The following is an 18,831-nucleotide window of genomic DNA, read 5'->3' on the forward strand; positions in this document are numbered from 1 at the left end:
ATTTAGACTGCCTATATGTATGCATTTAGACTGCCTTTATGTATGCAGTTAGACTGCCTATATGTATGCATTTAGACTGCCTTTATATATGCATTTAGACTGCCTTTATATATGCAGTTAGACTGCCTTTATGCATGCATTTAGACTGCCTATATGTATGCATTTAGACTCTGCCTTTATGTATGCAGTTAGACTGCCTATATGTATGCATTTAGACTCTGCCTTTATGTATGCATTTAGACTCTGCCTTTATGTATGCATTTAGACTGCCTATATGTATGCATTTAGACTGCCTTTATGTATGCATTTAGACTCTGCCTTTATGTATACATTTAGACTGCCTATATGTATGCATTTAGACTCTGCCTTTATGTATGCAGTTAGACTGCCTATATGTATGCATTTAGACTCTGCCTTTATGTATGCATTTAGACTCTGCCTTTATGTATGCAGTTAGACTGCCTATATGTATGCATTTAGACTCTGCCTTTATGTATGCATTTAGACTGCCTATATGTATGCATTTAGACTCTGCCTTTATGTATGCATTTAGACTGCCTATATGTATGCATTTAGACTGCCTTTATGTATGCAGTTAGACTGCCTATATGTATGCATTTAGACTGCCTTTATGTATGCATTTAGACTGCCTTTATGTATGCATTTAGACTCTGCCTTTATGTATGTATTTAGACTGCCTATATGTATGCATTTAGACTCTGCCTTTATGTATGCAGTTAGACTCTGCCTTTATATATGCATTTAGACTCTGCCTTTATGTATGCATTTAGACTCTGCCTTTATGTATGCATTTAGACTCTGCCTTTATGTATGCATTTAGACTGCCTATATGTATGCATTTAGACCCTGCCTTTATGTATGCATTTAGACTCTGCCTTTATGTATGCATTTAGACTCTGCCTTTATGTATGCAGTTAGACTGCCTTTATGCATGCATTTAGACTGCCTATATGTATGCATTTAGACTCTGCCTTTATGTATGCAGTTAGACTGCCTTTATGCATGCATTTAGACTGCCTATATGTATGCATTTAGACTCTGCCTTTATGTATGCATTTAGACTCTGCCTTTATGTATGCATTTAGACTCTGCCTATATGTATGCATTTAGACTGCCTTTATGTATGCATTTAGACTGCCTATATGTATGCATTTAGACTCTGCCTTTATGTATGCATTTAGACTGCCTTTATGTATGCATTTAGACTGCCGTTATGTATGCATTTAGACTTTGCCTTTATGTATGCATTTAGACTGCCTTTAAGTATGCATTTAGACTGCCTATATGTATGCATTTAGACTGCCTATATGTATGCATTTAGACTCTGCCTTTATGTATGCATTTAGACTCTGCCTATATGTATGCATTTAGACTGCCTATATGTATGCATTTAGACTGCCTATATGTATGCATTTAGACTGCCTTTATGTATGCATTTAGACTCTGCCTAAATGTATGCATTTAGACTGCCTTTATGTATTCATTTAGACTGCCTATATGTATGCATTTAGACTCTGCCTATATGTATGCATTTAGACTGCCTTTATGTATGCATTTAGACTGCCTTTATGTATGCATTTAGACTCTGCCTTTATGTATGCATTTAGACTGCCTATATGTATGCATTTAGACTCTGCCTTTATGTATGCATTTAGACTCTGCCTATATGCATGCATTTAGACTGCCTATATGTATGCATTTAGACTCTGCCTTTATGTATGCATTTAGACTCTGCCTTTATGTATGCATTTAGACTCTGCCTATAGGTATGCATTTAGACTGCCTTTATGTATGCATTTAGACTGCCTATATGTATGCATTTAGACTCTGCCTTTATGTATGCATTTAGACTGCCTTTATGTATGCATTTAGACTGCCGTTATGTATGCATTTAGACTCTGCCTTTATGTATGCATTTAGACTGCCTTTAAGTATGCATTTAGACTGCCTATATGTATGCATTTAGACTGCCTATATGTATGCATTTAGACTCTGCCTTTATGTATGCATTTAGACTCTGCCTATATGTATGCATTTAGACTGCCTATATGTATGCATTTAGACTGCCTATATGTATGCATTTAGACTGCCTTTATGTATGCATTTAGACTCTGCCTATATGTATGCATTTAGACTGCCTTTATGTATTCATTTAGACTGCCTATATGTATGCATTTAGACTCTGCCTATATGTATGCATTTAGACTGCCTTTATGTATGCATTTAGACTCTGCCTTTATGCATGCATTTAGACTGCCTTTATGTATGCATTTAGACTGCCTTTATGTATGCATTTAGACTGCCTTTATGTATGCATTTAGACTCTGCCTTTATGTATGCATTTAGACTCTGCCTTTATATATGCATTTAGACTGCCTTTATGTATGCATTTAGACTGCCTTTATGTATGCATTTAGACTCTGCCTTTATATATGCATTTAGACTGCCTTTATATATGCATTTAGACTGCCTTTATGTATGCATTTAGACTCTGCCTTTATGTATGCATTTCGACTCTGCCTTTATGTATGCATTTAGACTGCCTATATGTATGCATTTAGACTCTGCCTTTATGTACGCATTTAGACTGCCTATATGTATGCATTTAGACTCTGCCTTTAAGTATGCATTTAGACTGCCTGTATGTATGAATTTAGACTGCCTTTATGTATGCATTTAGACTGCCTGTATGTATGCATTTAGACTGCCTTTATGTATGCAGTTAGACTGCCTTTATGTATGCATTTAGACTGCCTTTATGTATGCATTTAGACTGCCTTTATGTGTGCATTTAGACTGCCTATATGTATGCATTTAGACTGCCTTTATGTATGCATTTAGACTGCCTTTATGTATGCATTTAGACTCTGCCTTTATGTATGCATTTAGACTGCCTTTATGTATGCATTTAGACTGCCTTTATGTATGCATTTAGACTCTGCCTATATGTATGAATTTAGACTGCCTTTATGTATGCATTTAGACTGCCTGTATGTATGCATTTAGACTGCCTTTATGTATGCATTTAGACTGCCTTTATGTATGCATTTAGACTCTGCCTTTATATATGCAGTTAGACTGCCTTTATGTATGCATTTAGACTCTGCCTTTATATATGCAGTTAGACTGCCTTTATGTATGCATTTAGACTGCCTTTATGTATGCATTTAGACTGCCTTTATGTGTGCATTTAGACTGCCTATATGTATGCATTTAGACTGCCTTTATGTATGCATTTAGACTGCCTATATGTATGCATTTAGACTCTGCCTATATGTATGCATTTAGACTGCCTTTATGTATGCATTTAGACTCTGCCTTTATGTATGCATTTAGACTCTGCCTTTATGTATGCATTTAGACTGCCTTTATGTATGCATTTAGACTCTGCCTTTATGTATGCATTTAGACTCTGCCTATATGTATGCATTTAGACTGCCTATATGTATGCATTTAGACTGCCTATATGTATGCATTTAGACTGCCTATATGTATGCATTTAGACTGCCTTTATATATGCATTTAGACTGCCTATATGTATGCATTTAGACTGCCTATATGTATGCATTTAGACTCTGCCTTTATGTATGCATTTAGACTGCCGTTATGTATGCATTTAGACTGCCTATATGTATGCATTTAGACTGCCTTTATGTATGCATTTAGACTCTGCCTTTATATATGCAGTTAGACTGCCTTTATGTATGCATTTAGACTGCCTTCATGTATGCATTTAGACTCTGCCTTTATGTATGCATTTAGACTGCCGTTATGTATGCATTTAGACTGCCTATATGTATGCATTTAGACTGCCTTTATGTATGCATTTAGACTCTGCCTTTATATATGCAGTTAGACTGCCTATATGTATGCATTTAGACTGCCTTCATGTATGCATTTAGACTCTGCCTTTATATATGCAGTTAGACTGCCTTTATGTATGCATTTAGACTGCCTTTATGTATGCATTTAGACTGCCTTTATGTATGCATTTAGACTGCCGTTATGTATGCATTTAGACTGCCTATATGTATGCATTTAGACTGCCTTTATGTATGCATTTAGACTCTGCCTTTATATATGCAGTTAGACTGCCTTTATGTATGCATTTAGACTGCCTTCATGTATGCATTTAGACTCTGCCTTTATATATGCAGTTAGACTGCCTTTATGTATGCATTTAGACTGCCTTTATGTATGCATTTAGACTGCCTTTATGTATGCATTTAGACTGCCTTTGTGTATGCATTTAGACTGCCTTTATGTATGCATTTAGACTGCCTTTATGTATGCATTTAGACTGCCTTTATGTATGCATTTAGACTCTGCCTTTATATATGCAGTTAGACTGCCTTTATGTATGCATTTAGACTGCCTTTATGTATTCATTTAGACTGCCTTTATGTATTCATTTAGACTGCCTTTATGTATGCATTTAGACTTCCTTTATGTATTCATTTAGACTGCCTTTATGTATGCATTTAGACTGCCTTTATGTATTCATTTAGACTGCCTTTATGTATGCATTTAGACTGCCTTTATGTATTCATTTAGACTCTGCCTTTATATATGCATGTGCTCGTGTACATGTGTATGTACACAGGTGAGTCACCTGCCCTCAGGTATCAAAACATTCAGCAGCAACTCCTGTGTAACGATCAGAATTCTGCCCTTCCCATTTCCACTTGACGAAGTGCCGCAGGGGAGGAGGGGGTAGAGCGCCTCAGTGGAGGAGGGGGCAGAGTGCCTCAGGGGAGGAGGGGGCAGAGCACCTCAGTGGAGGAGGGGGCAGAGCGCCTCAGTGGAGGAGGGGGCAGAGCGCCTCAGTGGAGGAGGGGGCAGAGCGCCTCAGTGGAGGAGGGGGCAGAGCGCCTCAGTGGAGGAAGGGGCAGAGTGCCTCAGTGGAGGAGGGGGCAGAGCGCCTCAGTGTAGGAGGGGGCAGAGCGCCTCAGTGGAGGAAGGGGCAGAGCGCCTCAGTGGAGGAGGGGGCAGAGTGCGTCAGTGGAGGAAGGGGCAGAGCGCCTCAGTGGAGGAGGAGGCAGAGCAGCTCAGTGGAGGAAGGGGCAGAGAGCCTCAGTTGAGGAGGGGGCAGAGTGCCTCAGTGGAGGAGGGGGCAGAGTGCCACAGTGGAGGAGGGGGCAGAGCGCCTCAGTGAAGGAGGGGGCAGAGCGCCTCAGGGGAGGAAGGGGCAGAGCGCCTCAGTGTAGGAGGGGCAGAGCGCCTCAGTGGAGGAAGGGGCAGAGTGCCTCAGTGGAGGAGGGGGCAGAGCGCCTCAGTGGAGGAAGGGGCAGAGCGCCTTAGGGGAGGAGTGGGTGGAAGTCAGAATGCTGTATTACTCAGCTGAGCACCCTTTTCCCCATGTAGAAAAACCTAAGGGCTGGAGCTGTTCCAGTACATGGGAGTGGTGGATATAGTCATTGGAGGCTGTGGTAATACAAGGTAGTACATTTCTACCTTCCAGTAAATCTTCATGGAACACATGGAATGGTTGGAACTAACCCAGCAAACCAAAAAGGGTTCTGTGAAAGTTCCCAAAGCATTCGTTAGGTTGCGGCAAATGTTCTCAAAAAATCTAAAACTGTCCAGTTGTGTGGATGATTTTACAATGTTGATGTGAAAACATTCCCCTGAGGTTACAAGAACGTTCCCAGAATACATTTAATCTGTTCTCTAAAGGTTTTCAGAATGTTTATTTAGGTTGTGGGAACATTGTGTTGACATGACAAGAGATAGGTTCCCAAAACACATTTAATCTGTTCTTTAAAGGTTTTCAGAGTGTTTCATTAGGTTTTGGGAACATTGTGGGGATATGACAAGATAGGTTCCCAGAATACATTTAATCTGTCCTTTAAAGGTTTTCAGAGTGTTTCATTAGGTTGTGGGAACATTGTGGGGATATGACAAGAGATAGGTTCCCAGAACACATTTATTCTGTTCTTTAAAGGTTTTCAGAGTGTTTCTTTAGGTTGTGGGAACATTGTGTTGACATGACAAGAGATATGTTCCCAGAACACATTTAATATGTTCTTTAAAGGTCTTCATAAGTGTTTCATTAGGTTGTGGTAACATTGTGTTGACATGACAAGAGATAGGTTCCCAGAACACATTAAATCTGTTCTTTAAAGGTTTTCAGAGTGTTTCATTAGGTTGTGTGAACATTGTGGGGATATGATAAGAGATAGGTTCCCATAACACATTTAATCTGTTCTTTAAAGGTTTTCAGAGTGTTTCATTAGGTTGTGGGAACATTGTGTTGACATGACAAGAGATAGGTTCCCAGAACACATTTAATCTGTTCTTTAAAGGTCTTCATAAGTGTTTCATTAGGTTGTGGGAACATTGTGTTGACATGACAAGAGATAGGTTCCCAAAACACATTTAATCTGTTCTTTAAAGGTTTTCAGAGTGTTTCATTAGGTTTTGGGAACATTGTGGGGATATGACAAGAGATAGGTTCCCAGAACACATTTAATCTGTCCTTTAAAGGTTTTCAGAGTGTTTCATTAGGTTGTGGGAACATTGTGTTGACATGACAAGAGATATGTTCCCAGAACACATTCAATCTGTTCTTTAAAGGTTTTCAGAGTGTTTCATTAGGTTGTGTGAACATTGTGGGGATATGATAAGAGATAGGTTCCCAGAACACATTTAATCTGTTCTTTAAAGGTTTTCAGAGTGTTTCATTAGGTTGTGGGAACATTGTGTTGACATGACAAGAGATAGGTTCCCAGAACACATTTAATCTGTTCTTTAAAGGTTTTCAGAGTGTTTCATTAGGTTGTGGGAACATTGTGGGTTGTGGGAATATTGTGGGGATATGATAAGAGACATGTCCCCAGAACACACAAACTCCAATGTGCACAAAATGTTCCTTTTGCAGGAATGAAATAAGTCAGTAAATAAGACGTTCATATTTGGTTTAGGTTGAACAAAATATACGCAATGTACATTTTTGACCTTGTCTTGGAGGTCCTCAGAACATTTCAGAACATTTAGAAAATGTCATATTTAAGTTTGACCTAATATTACCACAACATTCCCAGCATGCAAATCAATGTTATCGTTAATGTGCTCGTTAAAGTATAAGATAAAACATCCCCATTTGGTTTCTCTCCATGTTTTATGGCAATTCCCATTTCAGGACTATATTGTTGCTGATATACTTAACAAAGACATCCTCTCTGGCAGTAGACTGTATCTGAGCCTCAATTTCTTTTTAAATAATCTAAAGAAACATGTTTGAACAATGTGCGATTGAACCTGTAATCTTCATACCAGCAGCCAGATCATTACTCCTCTGCACCAGGGGATAGTTGTGACCTCTGTAGCCAGATCATTACTCCTCTGCACCAGGGGATCGTTGTGACCTCTGTAGCCAGATCATTAATCCTCTGCACCAGGGGATCGTTGTGACCTCTGTAGCCAGATCATTAATCCTCTGCACCAGGGGATAGTTGTGACCTCTGTAGCCAGATCATTAATCCTCTGCACCAGGGGATATTTGTGACCTCTGTAGCCAGATCATTAATCCTCTGCACCAGGGGATAGTTGTGACCTCTGTAGCCAGATCATTAATCCTCTGCACCAGGGGATAGTTGTGACCTCTGTAGCCAGATCATTAATCCTCTGCACCAGGGGATAGTTGTGAACTCTGTAGTCAGATCATTAATCCTCTGCATCAAGGGATAGTTGTGACCTCATAGGGTTTCAGTCAAAGATGGTCAACACAGAACACAATTCAAATCAAATTTGATTCGTTGCATTGGCGATATTTTGCCAATGTTATTCCAGGCGCAGTGAAATGTACTTTCTGAGTTATTAAAACGTTCCTCAGAACCTCTTCATATGCTGGACTTAAACTTGGGTTTTATGAAATGGGATTTTGAAATTGCGAGAAAGTTAACTTGTTTTCTTATTTAATTTGACGGTACTAAGGAACATTTTACTAACGTAGAAATGGTGTTCTGAATGACCATATTTAACAATTGTCTGAAATGATAATTTCCGGTAAATCTGGAGAGAAACATAGTGGGGAAGTATTCCAATTCCAATCCAATGTAATCTATAAAGCAGGAAGCCGCAGGTCTTGGGCGACCCTTTGCCACCCCTTTTCTTGTGTAGTGTTTTCACATTGAACAAACACCAGGAGGTTGACCCCAAGCCTCCTCGGGCTGGCCTTCTAGGCAAGGTGTGTCTTTGAGTTAAACCCCACCTACTCAAATGACCCTGCTGCCATGAACCCAGAGGAGAAATAAAAGTAACTTGCAAACTAGCTAACGTTCCAGCAGCCAGAAACAAACACAGAGCAAACGAAGCCAACAAGCCAACTTGTTTGCAGACTGTAGCAGGGACAAAAGAAACATCATTCTAACCACTAGGCTACCCTGCCGGAAGAGTGACGCCGAAATGGCCACCGTTCTCATGCACTGATAGGTAAGTGTTGGGTTCTGTTTTTATCTTACTAGCTAGCTGCTAACCTGAATGTCCAAGCTAGCGAACACAGATACTTAGCTAGCTAGCTAACATCTTCTGAATTCGGACTGTTTTGTACAGAAACGAGTCTAACAATAGAATCATGTAGATACACTCCACCAGATTCCCAAAGCCTTTATTTCAACTAACTAACGTTAGCTAGTTAAAGCTAGATCTGCAGATTGTTGACATGTTAGGGTGTTTGGTTTGTAGACGATCATGCTAGCTAACTAGGTGGTCGACAGCATGTTCGGCCCAGGACCACCCCACAAAAGCATAGAGCAATAAAATGTGGTACAGTAACATCACACAGACATGTATTTGTCAGGGAGATACTGGTGGAGACAGTCTGATTTAGAGGGAACCTGAGATACTGGTGAAGACAGTCTGATTTAGAGGGAACCTGAGATACTGGTGGAGACAGTCTGATTTAGAGGAAACCTGAGATACTGGTGAAGACAGTCTGATTTAGAGGGAACCTGAGATACTGGTGGAGACAGTCTGATCTAGAGGGAACCTGAGATACTGGTGGTGACAGTCTGATCTAGAGGGAACCTGAGATACTGGTGGTGACAGTCTGATTTAGAGGGAACCTGAGATACTGGGGGAGACAGTCTGATCTAGAGGGAACCTGAGATACTGGTGGAGACAGTCTGATCTAGAGGGAACCTGAGATACTGGTGGAGACAGTCTGATTTAGAGGGAACCTGAGATACTGGTGGTGACAGTCTGATTTAGAGGGAACCTGAGATACTGGTGGAGACAGTCTGATCTAGAGGGAACCTGAGATACTGGTGGAGACAGTCTGATTTAGAGGGAACCTGAGATACTGGTGGAGACAGTCTGATCTAGAGTGAACCTGAGATACTGGTGGTGACAGTCTGATCTAGAGGGAACCTGAGATACTGGTGGAGACAGTCTGATCTAGAGGGAACCTGAGATACTGGTGGAGACAGTCTGATCTAGAGGGAACCTGAGATACTGGTGGAGACAGTCTGATTTAGAGGGAACCTGAGATACTGGTGGAGACAGTCTGATCTAGAGGGAACCTGAGATACTGGTGGAGACAGTCTGATTTAGAGGGAACCTGAGATACTGGTGGAGACAGTCTGATCTAGAGGGAACCTGAGATACTGGTGGTGACAGTCTGATCTAGAGGGAACCTGAGATACTGGTGGAGACAGTCTGATCTAGAGGGAACCTGAGATACTGGTGGTGACAGTCTGATTTAGAGGGAACCTGAGATACTGGTGGAGACAGTCTGATTTAGAGGGAACCTGAGATACTGGTGGAGACAGTCTGATTTAGAGGGAACCTGAGATACTGGTGGAGACAGTCTGATCTAGAGGGAACCTGAGATACTGGTGGAGACAGTCTGATTTAGAGGGAACCTGAGATACTGGTGGAGACAGTCTGATTTAGAGGGAACCTGAGATACTGGTGGAGACAGTCTGATTTAGAGGGAACCTGAGATACTGGTGGAGACAGTCTGATTTAGAGGGAACCTGAGATACTGGTGGAGACAGTCTGATCTAGAGGGAACCTGAGATACTGGTGGAGACAGTCTGATCTAGAGGGAACCTGAGATACTGGTGGAGACAGTCTGATTTAGAGGGAACCTGAGATACTGGTGGAGACAGTCTGATCTAGAGGGAACCTGAGATACTGGTGGAGACAGTCTGATCTAGAGGGAACCTGAGATACTGGTGGAGACAGTCTGATTTAGAGGGAACCTGAGATACTGGTGGAGACAGTCTGATTTAGAGGGAACCTGATATACTGGTGGAGACAGTCTGATTTAGAGGGAACCTGAGATACTGGTGGAGACAGTCTGAGAGGTAAGAAAGGCTGTATGCATTTTGTGTTATGCTTTGTGATTCAATAATGATTTTGTTGGTAAACTACCAAAATAGTTAGTTAGCTATGGTTTCCTGTTCAGAACATTGATGAATAACTAGTCTGTCTATATACAGTATTGATTCCTATCTAGTGTTAACAGCCCACCAGGATGACTGATGAATAACCAGTCTGTCTATATACAGTATTGATTCCTATCTAGTGTTAACAGCCCACCAGGATGACTGATGAATAACCAGTCTGTCTATATACAGTATTGATTCCTATCTAGTGTTAACAGCCCACCAGGACCACTGAATGAATATCCAGCGTGGTCAGTCAAGTAAACAATGGCTCATCTGAATGACACAGTGGTGAACTATGGTCCATCAAGTCATAGGATGGCGCATTAGCATGACACATGTGACACAGGTTACAACACAACACCACATCCTATTGGATGAAAATGAGACTGTTGCAACACTGACTTATTCTGTGGTAATGTCTTCTCCCCCATTTAGCTGTAGTCAACAGAGCATTGATGGTGGTAATGTCTTCTCCCCCATTTAGCTGTAGTCAACAGAGCATTGATAGTGGTAACGTCTTCTCCCCCATTTAGCTGTAGTCAACAGAGCATTGATGGTGGTAATGTCTTCTCCCCCATTTAGATGTAGTCAACAGAGCATTGATAGTGGTAACGTCTTCTCCCCCATTTAGCTGTAGTCAACAGAGCATTGATGGTGGTAATGTCTTCTCCCCCATTTAGCTGTAGTAAACAGAGCATTGATAGTGGTAATGTCTTCTCCCCCATTTAAATTGTACCGTTATTACTATGGGAGTAACAGTGTGATGAATACGAGAAGATGACGTTGTACCGTTATTACTATGGGAGTAACAGTGTGATGAATACGAGAAGATTACGTTGTAGCGTTATTACTATGGAAGTAACAGTGTGATGAATACGAGAAGATGACGTTGCCTTGTACCGTTATTACTATGGGAGTAACAGTGTGATGAATACGAGAAGATGACGTTGTAGCTTTATTACTATGGGAGTAACAGTGTGATGAATACGAGAAGATGACGTTGTAGCGTTATTACTATGGGAGTAACAGTGTGATGAATACGAGAAGATGACGTTGTAGCGTTATTACTATGGGAGTAACAGTGTGATGAATACGAGAAGATGACGTTGTAGCGTTATTACTATGGAAGTAACAGTGTGATGAATACGAGAAGATGACGTTGTAGCTTTATTACTATGGGAGTAACAGTGTGATGAATACGAGAAGATGACGTTGTAGCTTTATTACTATGGTAGTAACAGTGTGATGAATACGAGAAGATGACGTTGTAGCTTTATTACTATGGGAGTAACAGTGTGATGAATACGAGAAGATGACGTTGTAGCGTTATTACTATGGAAGTAACAGTGTGATGAATACGAGAAGATGACGTTGCCTTGTAGCGTTATTACTATGGAAGTAACAGTGTGATGAATACGAGAAGATGACGTTGTAGCGTTATTACTATGGAAGTAACAGTGTGATGAATACGAGAAGATGACGTTGCCTTGTAGCGTTATTACTATGGAAGTAACAGTGTGATGAATACGAGAAGATGACGTTGTAGCGTTATTACTATGGGGGTAACAGTGTGATGAATACGAGAAGATGACGTTGCCTTGTAGCGTTATTACTATGGTAGTAACAGTGTGATGTATACGAGAAGATGACGTTGTAGCGTTATTACTATGGTAGTAACAGTGTGATGAATACGAGAAGATGACGTTGCCTTGTAGCGTTATTACTATGGTAGTAACAGTGTGATGTATACGAGAAGATGACGTTGTAGCGTTATTACTATGGTAGTAACAGTGTGATGTATACGAGAAGATGACGTTGTAGCGTTATTACTATGGAAGTAACAGTGTGATGAATACGAGAAGATGACGTTGTACCGTTATTACTATGGAAGTAACAGTGTGATGAATACGAGAAGATGACGTTGTACCGTTATTACTATGGGAGTAACAGTGTGATGTTTTCCCACACAGTGCCAACATCCCCCACAGACTCCTGTCCCACTACCAACCTATACATATTTTCTTCAGGAACATCGGTGCAGAGAGCTCGGTAGGAAACTGTTGATCAGACAGAATGGCAGACATTACGCTCCAAGTATTTTCCCTTCTCCTGATGAAACCAGAGAAATTAATATACAATTATATTGAGTTAGAATATTACCTACCTCCTCTCTCTCAGGTGAGACCATGGCCAGTATATTACCTACCTCCTCTCTCTCAGGTGAGACCATGGCCAGTATATTACCTACCTCCTCTCTCTCAGGTGAGACCATGGCCAGTATATTACCTACCTCCTCTCTCTCAGGTGAGACCATGGCCACTATATTACCTACCTCCTCTCTCTCAGGTGCGACCATGGCCAGTATATTACCTACCTCCTCTCTCTCTCAGGTGAGACCATGGCCAGTATATTACCTACCTCCTCTCTCTCAGGTGAGACCATGGCCAGTATACTACCTACCTCCTGTCTCACTCAGGTGAGACCATGGCCAGTATGTTACCTAGCTCCTGTCTCTCTCAGGTGCAACCATGGCCAGTATATTACCTACCTCCTCTCTCTCAGGTGAGACCATGGCCAGTATGTTACCTAGCTCCTGTCTCTCTCAGGTGAGACCATGGCCATTATATTACCTGCCTCCTCTCTCTCAGGTGAGACCATGGCCAGTATATTACCTACCTCCTCTCTCTCAGGAGAGACCATGGCCAGTATATTGCCTAGCTCCTGTCTCTCTCAGGTGACCACGGCCAGTATGTTACCAACTATCAATTCATTGATGGTGAGTTGATTGCTGAATTCATAAGCAATAATATGTTATCAAACCAAAATGGATGTTTATTTGGCGTATGTACAGGATAAGGTGGGGTATATACAGGAATATTTTTTATTTTTTATTTAACCTTTATTTAACCAGGTAGGCTAGTTGGGAACAAATTCTCATTTGCAACTGCGACCTGGAATATGACATTGCGAAGTAACAATTAGTGTGATGTTTTCCCACACAGTGCCAACATTCCCCACAGACTCAGACTTGCCTCTCCTGTCCCACTACCAACCAAGCCAGAGTTTCTTCAGGAACAACGGTGCAGAGGGCTTGGCAGGAAACTGGTGCTCATACAGAACTGCAGACATTACGCTCTTTTTACGTATTTTCCTTTCTCTTGATGAACCTTGAGGAATGAATTTACAATGACATTGAGCTAGAGTCTACTACGAAAACCTGGTCTGGAAAGTCCTTTGACACAGTGATTTTATTACATTTCAGTGATATGATTTGTTTTCTCCCATCAGCATTAACACTGTCAGAGTAACAGAACCATGGAGGACTGGACTACTGTCAGAGTAACAGAACCATGGAGGACTGGACCACTGTCAGAGTAACAGAACCATGGTGGACTGGACTACTGTCAGAGTAACAGAACCATGGAGGACTGGACCACTGTCATAGTAACAGAACCATGGTGGACTGGACCACTGTCATAGTAACAGAACCATGGAGGACTGGACTACTGTCAGAGTAACAGAACCATGGAGGACTGGACTACTGTCAGAGTAACAGAACCATGGAGGACTGGACCACTGTCATAGTAACAGAACCATGGTGGACTGGACCACTGTCATAGTAACAGAACCATGGAGGACTGGACTACTGTCAGAGTAACAGAACCATGGTGGACTGGACCACTGTCATAGTAACAGAACCATGGTGGACTGGACTACTGTCAGAGTAACAGAACCATGGTGGACTGGACCACTGTCATAGTAACATAACCATGGTGGACTGGACTACTGTCAGAGTAACAGAACCATGGTGGACTGGACCACTGTCATAGTAACAGAACCATGGAGGACTGGACTACTGTCAGAGTAACAGAACCATGGAGGACTGGACCACTGTCATAGTAACAGAACCATGGAGAACTGGACTACTGATAATGACTGAAGCTCTTGTGAATTGAAATGAAGTTGATTTGGTTGGTTTCTGGTGTAGCAGGTACAACGTCACATCGACACAATGCTGATGGCGACTCATGTAGTGTAGCTGAAAAGTTAGTATGTTCCTCATCATGTAGCTGAAGGGTTAGGATGTTCCTCATCATGTAGCTGAAGGGTTAGGATGTTCCTCATCATGTAGCTGAAGGGTTAGGATGTTCCTCATCATGTAGCTGAAGGGTTAGGATGTTCCTCGTCATGTAGCTGAAGGGTTAGGATGTTCCTCATCATGTAGCTGAAGGGTTAGGATGTTCCTCATCATGTAGCTGAAGGGTTAGGATGTTCCTCATAATGTAGTGTAGCTGAAGGGTTAGAATGTTCCTCGTCATGTAGTATAGCTGAATGGTTGGGATGTTCCTCATCATGTAGTGTAGCTGAAGGGTTAGGATGTTCCTCATCATGTAGCATAGCTGAAGGTTTGGGATGTTCCTCATCATGTAGCTGAAGGGTTAGGATGTTCCTCATAATGTAGCTGAAGGGTTAGGATGTTCCTCATCTTGTAGCTGAAGGGTTGGGATGTTCCTCATCATGTAGCTGAAGGGTTAGGATGTTCCTCATAATGTAGCTGAAGGGTTGGGATGTTCCTCATTATGTAGTGTAGCTGAAGGGTTGGGATGTTCCTCATCGTGTAGCTGAAGGGTTAGGATGTTCCTCATCATGTAATGTAGCTGAAGGGTTAGGATGTTCCTCATAATGTAGCTGAAGGGTTGGGATGTTCCTCATTATGTAGTGTAGCTGAAGGGTTGGGATGTTCCTCATCGTGTAGCTGAAGGGTTAGGATGTTCCTCATCATGTAGTGTAGCTGAAGGGATAGGATGTTCCTCATCATGTAGTGTAGCTGAAGGGTTAGCATGTTCCTCATCATGTAGTGTAGCTGAAGGGTTAGGATGTTCCTCATCATGTAGTGTAGCTGAAGGGTTAGGATGTTCCTCATCATGTAGTGTAGCTGAATGGTTGGAATGTTCCTCATCATGTAGCTGAAGGGTTGGGATGTTCCTCATCATGTAGCTGAAGGGTTAAGATGTTCCTCATCATGTAGCTGAAGGGTTAAGATGTTCCTCATCATGTAGTGTAGCTGAATGGTTGGGATGTTCCTCATCATGTAGTGTAGCTGAATGGTTGGGATGTTCCTCATCATGTAGCTGAAGGGTTGGGATGTTCCTCATCATGTAGCGGAAGGGTTAGGATGTTCCTCATCATGTAGCTGAAGGGTTAGGATGTTCCTCGTCATGTAGCTGAAGGGTTAGGATGTTCCTCATCATGTAGTATAGCTGAAGGGTTGAGATGTTCCTCATCATGTAGCTGAAGGATTAGGATGTTCCTCACCATGTAGCTGAAGGGTTCGGATGTTCCTAATCATGTAGTATAGCTGAATGGTTGGGATGTTCCTCATCATGTAGCTGAAGGGTTGAGATGTTCCTCATCATGTAGCTGAAGGGTTAGGATGTTCCTCACCATGTAGCTGAAGGGTTCGGATGTTCCTAATCATGTAGTATAGCTGAATGGTTGGGATGTTCCTCATCATGTAGCTGAAGGGTTGAGATGTTCCTCATCATGTAGCTGAAGGGTTAGGATGTTCCTCACCATGTAGCTGAAGGGTTAGGATGTTCCTCATCATGTAGTGTAGCTGAATGGTTGGGATGTTCCTCATCATGTAGCTGAAGGGTTGAGATGTTCCTCATCATGTAGCTGAAGGGTTAGAATGTTCCTCACCATGTAGCTGAAGGGTTCGGATGTTCCTAATCATGTAGCTGAAGGGTTAGGATATTCCTCATCATGTAGTGTAGCTGAATGGTTGGGATGTTCCTCATCATGTAGCTGAAGGGTTAGGATGTTCCTCACCATGTAGCTGAAGGGTTAGGATGTTCCTCATCATGTAGTATAGCTGAAGGGTTGAGATGTTCCTCATCATGTAATGTAGCTGAAGGGTTAGGATGTTCCTCATCATGTAGTATAGCTGAAGGGTTGAGATGTTCCTCATCATGTAGCTGAAGGGTTAGGATGTTCCTCATCATGTAGCTGAAGGGTTAGAATGTTCCTCACCATGTAGCTGAAGGGTTCGGATGTTCCTAATCATGTAGCTGAAGGGTTAGGATATTCCTCATCATGTAGTGTAGCTGAATGGTTGGGATGTTCCTCATCATGTAGTGTAGCTGAATGGTTGGGATGTTCCTCATCATGTAGTATAGCTGAAGGGTTGAGATGTTCCTCATCATGTAGCTGAAGGGTTAGGATGTTCCTCATCATGTAGCTGAAGGGTTAGAATGTTCCTCACCATGTAGCTGAAGGGTTCGGATGTTCCTAATCATGTAGCTGAAGGGTTAGGATATTCCTCATCATGTAGTGTAGCTGAAGGGTTAGGATGTTCCTCATCATGTAGTATAGCTGAAGGGTTGAGATGTTCCTCATCATGTAGCTGAAGGGTTAGGATGTTCCTCATCATGTAGCTGAAGGGTTAGAATGTTCCTCACCATGTAGCTGAAGGGTTCGGATGTTCCTCATTATGTAGCTGAAGGGTTGGGATGTTCCTCATCATGTAGCTGAAGGGTTAGGATGTTCCTCATCATGTAGCTGAAGGGTTAGAATGTTCCTCACCATGTAGCTGAAGGGTTAAGATGTTCCTCATCATGTAGCTGAAGGGTTAGGATGTTCCTCATCATGTAGTGTAGCTGAACGGTTAGGATGTTCCTCATCATGTAGCTGAAGGGTTAGGATGTTCCTCATCATGTAGCTGAAGGGTTAGGATGTTCCTCATCATGTAGCTGAAGGGTTAGGATGTTCCTCATCATGTAGCTGAAGGGTTAGGATGTTCCTCACCATGTAGCTGAAGGGTTAGGATGTTCCTCATCATGTAGTGTAGCTGAATGGTTGGGATGTTCCTCATTATGTAGCTGAAGGGTTGGGATGTTCCTCATCATGTAGCTGAAGGGTTAGGATATTCCTCATCATGTAGTGTAGCTGAATGGTTGGGATGTTCCTCATCATGTAGCTGAAGGGTTAGGATGTTCCTCACCATGTAGCTGAAGGGTTAGGATGTTCCTCATCATGTAGTATAGCTGAAGGGTTGAGATGTTCCTCATCATGTAATGTAGCTGAAGGGTTAGGATGTTCCTCATCATGTAGTATAGCTGAAGGGTTGAGATGTTCCTCATCATGTAGCTGAAGGGTTAGGATGTTCCTCATCATGTAGCTGAAGGGTTAGAATGTTCCTCACCATGTAGCTGAAGGGTTCGGATGTTCCTAATCATGTAGCTGAAGGGTTAGGATATTCCTCATCATGTAGTGTAGCTGAATGGTTGGGATGTTCCTCATCATGTAGTGTAGCTGAATGGTTGGGATGTTCCTCATCATGTAGTATAGCTGAAGGGTTGAGATGTTCCTCATCATGTAGCTGAAGGGTTAGGATGTTCCTCATCATGTAGCTGAAGGGTTAGAATGTTCCTCACCATGTAGCTGAAGGGTTCGGATGTTCCTAATCATGTAGCTGAAGGGTTAGGATATTCCTCATCATGTAGTGTAGCTGAAGGGTTAGGATGTTCCTCATCATGTAGTATAGCTGAAGGGTTGAGATGTTCCTCATCATGTAGCTGAAGGGTTAGGATGTTCCTCATCATGTAGCTGAAGGGTTAGAATGTTCCTCACCATGTAGCTGAAGGGTTCGGATGTTCCTCATTATGTAGCTGAAGGGTTGGGATGTTCCTCATCATGTAGCTGAAGGTTTAGGATGTTCCTCATCATGTAGCTGAAGGGTTAGAATGTTCCTCACCATGTAGCTGAAGGGTTAAGATGTTCCTCATCATGTAGCTGAAGGGTTAGGATGTTCCTCATCATGTAGTGTAGCTGAACGGTTAGGATGTTCCTCATCATGTAGCTTAAGGGTTAGGATGTTCCTCATCATGTAGCTGAAGGGTTAGGATGTTCCTCATCATGTAGCTGAAGGGTTAGGATGTTCCTCATCATGTAGCTGAAGGGTTAGGATGTTCCTCATCATGTAGCTGAAGGGTTAGAATGTTCCTCATCATGTAGCTGAAGGGTTAGAATGTTCCTCACCATGTAGCTGAAGGGTTAGGATGTTCCTCATCATGTAGTGTAGCTGAATGGTTGGGATGTTCCTCATTATGTAGCTGAAGGGTTGGGATGTTCCTCATCATGTAGTATGGCTGAATGGTTGGGATGTTCCTCATTATGTAGCTGAAGGGTTGGGATGTTCCTCATCATGTAGTATAGCTGAAGGGTTAGGATGTTCCTCATCATGTAGTATGGCTGAATGGTTGGGATGTTCCTCATTATGTAGCTGAAGGGTTGGGATGTTCCTCATCATGTAGTATAGCTGAAGGGTTAGGATGTTCCTCATCATGTAGCTGAAGGGTTAGGATGTTCCTCATCATGTAGTATGGCTGAATGGTTGGGATGTTCCTCATTATGT

At 42.1% G+C, this 18,831-nt stretch overlaps 1 protein-coding gene and 1 long non-coding RNA gene across 2 annotated transcripts in view; both read left to right on the forward strand.

The window, feature by feature from the left end:
• ntf3 (neurotrophin 3) overlaps positions 1 to 18,831 on the forward strand; it is a 111,331-nt gene that overhangs the window by 35,630 nt on the left and 56,870 nt on the right. The gene's annotated exons all lie outside the window — the stretch shown is intronic.
• LOC149978222 (uncharacterized) lies at positions 7,740 to 15,701 on the forward strand. Its single transcript, XR_016487002.1, has 3 exons — positions 7,740 to 8,454; positions 12,594 to 13,191; positions 13,418 to 15,701. It is a non-coding gene; the product is annotated as an uncharacterized LOC149978222 (long non-coding RNA).

This window comes from Oncorhynchus mykiss, chromosome 15 (assembly GCF_057628025.1).
Source record: "Oncorhynchus mykiss isolate SJ-2025 chromosome 15, ASM5762802v1, whole genome shotgun sequence".
Lineage (NCBI taxonomy): Eukaryota > Metazoa > Chordata > Actinopteri > Salmoniformes > Salmonidae > Oncorhynchus > Oncorhynchus mykiss.